This window comes from Natrix helvetica (assembly GCF_964273705.1).
Source record: "Natrix helvetica genome assembly, chromosome: W".
Taxonomy (NCBI): domain Eukaryota; kingdom Metazoa; phylum Chordata; class Lepidosauria; order Squamata; family Natricidae; genus Natrix; species Natrix helvetica.
Window position 1 is genome coordinate 72672667 of NC_138555.1, and position 9909 is coordinate 72682575.

Consider the following 9909-nt stretch of genomic DNA (forward strand, 5'->3'; position numbering starts at 1 on the left):
TTCTTTTTGAGGATCCGTCATGGTATTGACAAACTCTTGATCAACTATAAGCCTTCTAATGTCTGGTCCGACGAACACACCTTCCTTCAATTTTGCCTCCGACAGGCATGGAAACTTGGTGACCAAGTATTTGAAGCATTCTCCATCTTTTGGAAGTGATTTTACGAATTGCTTAATCAATCCCAATTTTGTGTGGAGAGGTGGTAGAAGAACTTTATGGGAAGGTACCAAAGTTTCTCAGAGGACATTTTTTTCACCGACTGTTAGCACCCTTGGCTGCCAACTCTTCTTGGTCCAGTGATTTTGTCGGGCTCGACTGTCCCATAGACACAGAAAACAAGGGTATTTGGTATACCCAGCTTGTTGCCCGAGCAGCATGCACAAGACCTTCAAGTCCCCACACACTTGCCAACCATGGTCTTCATATTTAAGTTTACAAAGAACCAATTCCAAGTTCTCATAGGTTTCCTTCAAGTGTACGGAATAACCTACAGGTATGGAAGCGTAAAAACCGTTGTGGAGTAAAACTGCTTTGAGACTTCTTTTTGAAGAATCTATAAAAAGATGCTATTGCTCTAAATCATATTGGATTTTAAATTGACCCATCAGACCTTCGACATCGATGCAATAAACCAACTTGCCTTCCTGGGAGAAGTAAGGAACGAACTCCTTTTCACGATGTCTGAACCATGAAGATGACACTCCTGGCAACAATAAATTCCTGCTTTTCAGCCTTGATCCGAGTAACTCAGCAGCATCTTTGGGAAGATTCAAGTCTCTTACCAAATCATTCATCTCCTCCTGAGAAAACAATTTTGGTCTTGTATCATCTTCAAAGTCAGAACTTGATTCGTCATCTGGTTCAGGTATAACTTCACCTTCATCGGAGCTAGGTATCTCTTCCAAGGTAGCAGGGGTCTTGGGTACTGGTATATCTGTGCCATGGGGGATGGGATGAATTGCTGAGTGAAGATTGGGGTATGAAATGGAATGCTTCCATTTGGAATTAAACCCTTTCACATCGCATGAACAAAAGTAACAGTCATCACTATGGTTCTTTTGCTCTCGCCATACCATAGGAATCCCATAATGGAAAGATTTTTTCTTACTCTTGAACCAGTTTCGGAGGTCCTCAACACACCATTTGCACACTTTATGAGGCGCCCAAACTTTATCTTGATCTCCAATTTTTAGTCCAAAGTATGCAAAGTATACTTTTTTCACAAAGTCTGTAATATTCTGCTGTTGCTTCATCACTGTATATTCACCACAGATGAAACAGAAACTGTCTGGCGAATTAATACACTTTCGCGGAGCCATAACATAACAGTTGAAGAATGACGAGCTAACATGAATTGCAATGAAAAAGTGTGAACAGCCTACAACCAAGAACCTGATGATGATTCGTGCACAAGTGTGGCATGCAGGAGAGAGCAGCTCTGTGTCTGTACACGAGATGTCACAGTGCTGGCCACGCCCCCTGCACTGACCGGAGATGCTGCTATCTGCCCTGTGTCTCCCTCCCACTGGATTCTTCAGGAAAGATTAACCCCTTCTACCATTAGAAGCACAGACTTAAAACTTGCTTAGCTTACAGTATGTATATATTGCTGACCATCAGATTTACAGTGCTATATTTTTTTTTACATAACTCAGACAAACCCTTTAAGGTTTTTTTGGCATTTTATATCTTATCCGTTACCAATAATTGAAGAGATTAGGAAGGATCCTCCACAGCCAACATTTCAGCCACGTTTCCTTTGATGTAACTTGTTTCCTCCGGAATCCATTAGGCGAAGAGGCAAGCATGACCCCCCTTCTGCTCCCCGGCTCCTGGGGCAAAGCTGGAAACCCCCTGCTGGCTGCCGCCGAGTCTGGGGGGCTCCAGCAAGCTGCCCCTATGGCAGGAGTCCCCTCCAAGGTCTCCTGTGCTCCAAAAGGAGCCCACCGAGAAGACAAGCGGCAGACAAAACATCCGTCGCCTGCAGGGACCGGAAGCGATCTCCTAAACAAAACTTCTTTGAAAATGCAAACAAACCAGGAAGATGGCTGGCACAAAGACTGAAAAAGGAGAAAGAAAAACGAAATTGATTTATCAACTAACAGATGAGGAAGAGACATCTTACTATTGGAAAGATGACAAAAAGAAAATAATTCATGACTATTATGAAAAACTATATAATCAAGAGACAATTTCGGAGGAAAAAATTAAACAATATTTGGAAAAAGCTGAATTACCCACAGTACCAGAAACAGTCAAAATAGCACTAGAAGAAAGAATAACAATGATGGAATTAACAGAAGCAATTAAAAGACACAAGAATGGCAAAACACCAGGTCCGGATGGACTTCCAGCCGAGTTATATAAAACATTACAAGATATCATAGGCAATTTAATGTTGGAAGTATTTAATGAACTACTGTTAGGGGCGAAAATACTGAACTCCTGGATGTAAGGATATATTTCTCTCATACCTAAAGAAGATGCAGACCTACAACAGATAAAAAACTATAGGATGATATCATTTTGAATGCGGACTACAAGATATTTGCTTCAATAATAGCAGAAAGATTAAAGAGATTCTTAAACCAATTTATACATACAGATCAAAATGGTTTTCTACCAGAGACAAATAAAAGCCAATATGAGGATAATTTTAAATACACTGGAATACTATGAAGCACACTCAGAGAAGCAAATGGCATTGATCTTCCTTGATGCACAGAAGGCGTTTGATAATGTGAACTGGCAATTTATGTTGATGCAACTAAAAGTCATGGATTTTGGGGAGAGATTTATTAAGATGATTAAGACAATATATTATAAACAAACTGCAAAGGTGATAGTAAATGGAGACATGACTGAAATGTTAGCATAATGCAGTGTTTCTCAAATAGTGGGGCGCGCCCCCCAGGGGGGGTGCGAGGCTCCGTAAAGGGGGGCGCGAAGGCTCCCTTTCCATCTGGGTGCAAACGAGGAGCCAGGAGCAACAGGCGGGGTCCCGCCACCACGTTCAACAGTTTGCTTTCAAGTGGGCTCAGCCCATGTGTAAATCTCCTCTTGCAACCCTCGCTTGCTCTGGGGATGAAGAGTAGCGGGCGGCTGCGAGGGGGTGCTCAACCCTCGCACGCCCTGAGCCGTTGGAGCTGCTTTCGGGCTTACCTGTTGCCTCTGGGCTAACTGGCGGCGAAAGCGGCAACGGCGGCGGCGGCGGACTAGAGTTTCCCGACGAGGTTGCCTGTCCGACCAGCCCCCGCTGGCTCCTGGCTGAGGGAGGAGCTGCCGCTCCGCCTTCTCCGAGCGGGATCCGCACCCTGCAACTGGCCGCGGCGGGCAAGGGGAAGCGGGAGCAAAAGCTTTTGCTATCAAATCCAGAAACCATATTTTTTATGGGAAGTACGAGAATGAACTTCAATTTCATAATGATATCCCAAGGAACAGAAATAGCATTTTAAAAAGTCTTTTGAAAATCTCAAAGTTCCTTGTATCTGGTGGGTGTTATCCTTTATCTAAAAGGGTTCGAACTTTGAAAGATTTTTTTTCACTATTAAAGTTCATAACATGTCCTATTTATAGGAAACATTTGGACTGTATTTTTGTTTGATCCTGCTGATGACCCTACAAGGAAAGGATTATATCATATCATTGCAGTTGTAATTGGATTTGGAACAATAATTGTTATAGACAAATGATACTATTTACAGTCACGCGGGGGGGGGGGGCGCGAAATGTTTTCTTCTTCCTGGGGGGGGCATGACAGAAAATAATTGAGAAGCACTGGCATAATGAAAAGTACAAGACAGGGATGTCCTCTGTCCCCGTTACTATTCGTACTGATGCTGGAAGTATTAAATAGAAACATTAGACAGCATAAGGAGATAAGAGGCATGGAAATAAAAAAAGGAAGAATATAAATTACAGGCATCTGCAGACAATTTGGTTTTTATTTTAGAAGACCCGCAAGAAACAGGGCTTAAATTATTTAAAAGAATAGAAGAGTATGGTGAAGTGGCAGGACTGAAAATAAATAAAGAGAAAACTAAGATTTTAGTGAAGAATATTACAGAAAAGCAAAAAAAGAGTTAACGAAGAGACTATTCAGATTCAGTAAAATACTTAGGGATTCAATTAACAGCAAGATGTGTAAAGATTAAAGAAGATAATTACTATAAGCTGATACAACAAATTAAGATAGACTTGGAAAAATGGAAAAAACTTGCAACTATCATTAATAGGAAGAATAGCTACAATTAAGATGAATGCATTACCGAGGTTATTATATTTATTTCAAACAATTCCGATAAGATTGGAGAAAAAATATTTTGAAGACCTTAATAAAGTAATAATGAAATATATCTGGCAAGGGAAAAAAGAAAGAATTAATTTAAAAATGTTACAGGATGCAAGAACTAGAGGAGGTTTTGGGTTACTAAATTGGGAACTTTATTATTGGGCTGTGGTGTTAACATGGATGAAAGAATGGATTGTCTTTAGAAACACAAGATTATTGACACTGGAGGGACATGATTTGCAATTGGGTTGGCGTGCCTTCTTATGGTATGGGAAAAGTAAGATACACGGTTACTTTCAAAGACACTATATAAGAAATGCTTTATTAGTCTGGGAAAAAATTAGAGAACAGCATTATTATATAAGATACTGTTAGGAAAGCTCCCCGTTGGGAGAGCGAGTGCATTCAGAGAAGCGTTGTAAGAGTTGTGTTGGAGAACACACAAACCAGCATACAGAGACCCTGCAGTTTAAATAGGTTTTTACTTTCATGGAAATAGATGTATCAGAGTCCATCAAACAGTCCAAATCATACACGGATAAGACAGTCAGCCATTAACGTCTTTCAGTTAAGGGATACTCCAAATAACACAGTCCATAATCATACAAACAGTCCGGTAAACAAAGGTTGCTAGCAGTTGCAAAACTTACAATAGTTCACGCTGATCACTATACGGCACTTCTAACAGCCAGCTTCCAAAACCCTCAGAGCAGATCAGCATCTAACAGTGATTCTGGCTCCATCTTATGGCCGTTTGAGGAAACAGCAGCCAATCACATTTACAGCATGATTTAAAGAAACAGGTACAGCATTGTTATATGATGTATATACAGTATTGCCAACCCAACCGTTAGATTATATTCCTAACAGATACTAGTTTGGCTTTCGACGATGGAAGCACTAATACACCCAAATATATTAATACGGGAAATATTGTTAGATACAAAGATATCTTGACTGAAAAGGTGGAACTCAAAACTAAGCAAGAATTAGAAAAGCAAGGGATCAATATGGTTTAGTATACACAACTACAAATACAATCCAGGTACGAAAAAGATGCTAAATTATATGGTTTTTATATGGACTTGACAGCATTAGATAAGGTATTAACAGGAACAGAAGAGAAGATGATAAAAAATATAAAGTTATTTATTGAGTATCAAGCTAGAAGAAGAACAAGTGAAAAAAACAATGATAGCTTGGGCAAAAAACTTTGGTTATACGATAGAACTAGCAAAATGGCAGCAATTATGGGATAGAAATTATAAACTTGACAATGTCAACTGCGTATAAAGAAAATCTGTATAAAATGTTTTATAGATGGCATTTGCCACTGGCAAGATTGGCTAAGATGTTTAAAGATAAATTAGCTAAATATTGGAAATGTCATCAGACACCTGGCTCGTATTATCATATGTGGTAGACATGTGTAGAAGCAAAAAAATACTGGACAAAAATACATAGGTGGTTGGAAAAGATAATACAACAGCATATTCACTTGAAACTTGAAATATTCCTGTTGGGGATTTTACCAGAAACTTACAGTAAAGGGCTAAACAAAAAACATGTGCTCAGAAGAACTATCTCTGGTAATTTTCCACTACGTGTAGGCCTCTGGAAGGAGGCTGAACCACGTTAGGAGGAAAAACAAAGGAGACAAAAGGATCTCATCACCACAATGCCAGGATGAGCAGCCAATGTAAACATGACCAAATATGGTAGTGTTAAACCTAGTACAGGAAGCATGACCAAATATGGTAGTAAACCTATTACAGGAAGCATGACCAAATATGGTAGTGTTAAACCTATTACAGGAAGCATGACCAAATATGGTAGTAAACCTATTACAGGAAGCATGACCAAATATGGTAGTGTTAAACCTATTACAGGAAGCATGACCAAATATGGTAGTAAACCTATTACAGGAAGTATGACCAAATATGGTGGTGTTAAACCTATTACAGGAAGTGTGACCAAATATGGTAGTGATAAACCTATGTATGTACCCTTTACTCCGCCCTTCATTGTTTACCAATAAAAGAGGTCCCCAGAGGCAACTCTGGGTGCGGCTTCATCCCGAGGAACCCTGCGTGGTGTGTCTTCACTCTCCATCTCATGAAATCGCCCCCCGGAGAAGGCCTCTGGCCCAACCGGGAAGATTGAGCCCCGGTTTTCCACAACTGGTGACCCCGACGTGATTCCGCGGAATACGTCTCGGACTGCCCACGCTTACCCGCCTGGAAGAGGCCTGCGCATTCGACCTGTCTGAAACACGACGTGGTTACTCAGTATGGGTAGAATATTCTCTCAGCAGCAAGTTGATCATTTGCGTGAGCTAAGGGAATTAACCGAATCTTCTATAAAAATAGCTTCTCAAGGGGGTAAAACTCTTCCCCGATTAAAAAAGAAGGAATTAAAAATTCTTTCTCCAAAATTATCTTCAATTGGTCTCATGGAGAGGTTAATTTTTCTTCTCCTCCACGGTTAGAGGAACAATTAGCAAAAGAGGAGGGGAATAAACATATGTTTTCTGTCTCTCCACCTAAATTGATTCCACAAGATCATGAAGTAATTAGTTTAAAGGATTGCTTTTTTTCTATCCTTCCTTACCTGCTTTGCAAGAAAAGTCCATTTTCTGTGTGCCTGCTTCTTATCTCTTCCCCCACCTCCCCCTCTCCGGGATGTCTGTTGCTTCCCCCCCCCCCCACTTTTCCCTCTTTAGAAAGACTCTGTGTTGGCTTCTGCTAGCTGTATTGTATCAATACTATTGTATTGTATTGTATTGCAGATTGCTCCAGAAAAAAAGCATAACTGCATGAAATGTTACAATCTTTTTTGCTCCAAATTTCTTTGTTTAAATGAACACGGAGTTATTTTGCTAATTAATTTATGGCAGCTATCGGGGAACCTTTATTGGGTTTGTCCGTCTGCATCTGCCTTTAAAGTTCTTTATTTGGTTTATTTTTTTTTCTTTCTCTTTTTCGTGCCCTTGCCACAGTTGAAAAGATTAATGAGATTTTGAGCATTCCATTTGTGGTTTGCGTAACTTGTCAGCTAATTCTTTTGATGTTTTTTAAGATAAAAAGACTCCGTTTTAAAATGTCTTGCCATTATTTTTTTTAGGCAGTTGTTGAATTAATAACCTTGGGTTTGTTGTAGAAATTGGACTGACTTAATTAATATTATTTTTCCTATTCCAAAATTTACTTTTCAAATTTTATTTTCAGAAAAACTTATCTTTCTTCAGTGTGCTTTAACTGACTATGTGGTCTGTATTTCATATCATTTGCCTAAAGATCTTTGGCTTGCGTCTTTAATGCTTTTCTTTTCCTACCTTGCAATACTGTTGTTCTTGCAACACTAACAATTGTCTGTTGCTACTTTAACTTTTCACATCTTTTTAAACAAACTTTTAACTACATTTCTGACTTTCATTATGTGTGTCAACTTATTTTTAATTTTCTAGGTATTTTTTTAACTACGTTTTTTCTTCAGATTTATTTTTTTGATAATTTTTTCATCAAAATGCCTGGGGACTGGCACAATTTTGCCATATGCCACTCAACCAGGTCAAGCAAATTGTTTCATCTTGCCCCCAGTGTTCTGGGGCATCCCCCTCTGGGGACACGGAAGTTAATCCCCATGATTTGGCCTCTAATTATTATGGCAAATGGATGTCACCTATGTTTCCTTTTTTTTTTGGCTCCTTAGAAGTAAATTCATTTATCTATATATATATATTTTGGCCACATTTTAATGAGAAGAAACAGCTAATTGTGTTTTTTTCTCACCTTTTTTCAGCCTTTACTACCTTGGGCAAACTTTTCTTTTTAAAGACTGACAATGGCCTGGCCTATTTTTCATTGGCTTTCTGTAATCTTGTACTAATTGGAACATAGTTTTAATTTTGGGGGTTTTTTTCCCTTACAATTCCACAGGTTAAGCCATTGTGGAACGTGTTAATTGGTCCTTTAAGGACTGTTTTCTCAAACAAATAAAACAGGAGGGATTTGGGGTACCAAACAATTTGGTGTACCCCAATTTGGCTAATTTGGCATAGGTAACATAATAGATTAAAAAAGTTTGTTTGCCTCCCCCGCAAGGGGGACGAGGACATGCTGTGCTTGCTTCTACAGATCTTTGTGGATTCTAGCATGTGATGCTTGTCCAGCCAAAAATATTGTCGTACCAGTTCCCAAATCCAGTTCCAGAGATGACCAAGATGACTTTACAGACAGCACAGGGGCTAATACAATCTTGCCAAAACAGCTGTCCAGTGATGTGAAAAACCAAAAACCACCAAAGCAGTGCTGAAACAACGACATGTGGAACTAATGCGCTGCCATTTTTGCCAATTCCCTAGTCATCATTTGTTTATGTTTACTTGTTCTGTCATCTCACCCAAAAACTCATTTGAACAGTGACTGAAGTAAAAATCTATGGGTGCAACTAACATCACACACACTGATTTGAACTGTACATGAAACATTTACTTTCTACATGTTTGGATCCTGCTTGAATCTTGCCTGCAGTAATTCAACACTTCATTGGTTCGAACTATAAGACTATCTTTTATTGGGGATTAATTGCTTATGATCCTCGCCCTGATGGCAATCTGGACTGCAGAACACAATCAACATGTGACGGCCGCCGTGATCAACCAGCCACCACCTCCACTGGTGTTGATGCCGCGGATTGCCACCGCTCCAGTTAATGGGACCACGTCTCTCACCTGCATCCTTACCATGAATGACCCTGGACCAATGATTTTAACGTGGGCCCGGAAAGGCAAGGAGGAACATCAGCTGTCCAACTCTTCTACCATCACAATTACCTCTCGTGTCAACCCTACCTCATCTACGCTGACCTTTCATCACGCCCGACTCTCAGACTCTGGTGTTTATCGGTGCCAGCTTCTTCGTACCTGCCTTCCCACTCGCCAAGTCATTTCTTCACTTGACGCTTTTCTTAAAGTTTCTCACCTGCCAAGACAAAAGCGAGCAACCACCCTTTCTCAGGATTGTGCGGAATGCATCCAGACCACAAAATCAGGCACTCGCACTCGTCAGACATTAATCTATCACACACTGAAGCCAGACTGTACAAAAGACCTAGACTCTTGCACCCGAAACAACACTGTGTATGCCCGCTGCACCACTTCGTCAGGAACTCAGTGTTATCACCCGCACGCCGTGGGCCCTGTTTATGCTTCTGTTCACGTATATGGGTATAAAGGGGGCAGTTGGCATTCGAATGCCAAATTTCAAATACCCTCAACTCTCTTTTCACTTGCCCAACAACGATCGGGGTATGTTGCTCACAATACCTCCCGGAATCGCCCCTCAAATAACCAAAAGGGCTCAGTTTCTGTTTGTTTTGACGCTTGCACAGCCATAACTAAGGGGCAGGGTGATGGGGCTGTGGGGGTCACCTGTGGCTCCTTTTCATGGGAGCAATCATACTTAACTGTACAAAAATATCTTTTTACTCTTCGCAAGGTGCAATCCACTGGGCACGTTAGTTTTCAAGAGGCTTATAACTATTGGTGCACAGGCCCGATTGGAACCATCCAATCTGGCCCTGAGGGTTTTAACTTTACTTTAGGCCCGGCTGCCAC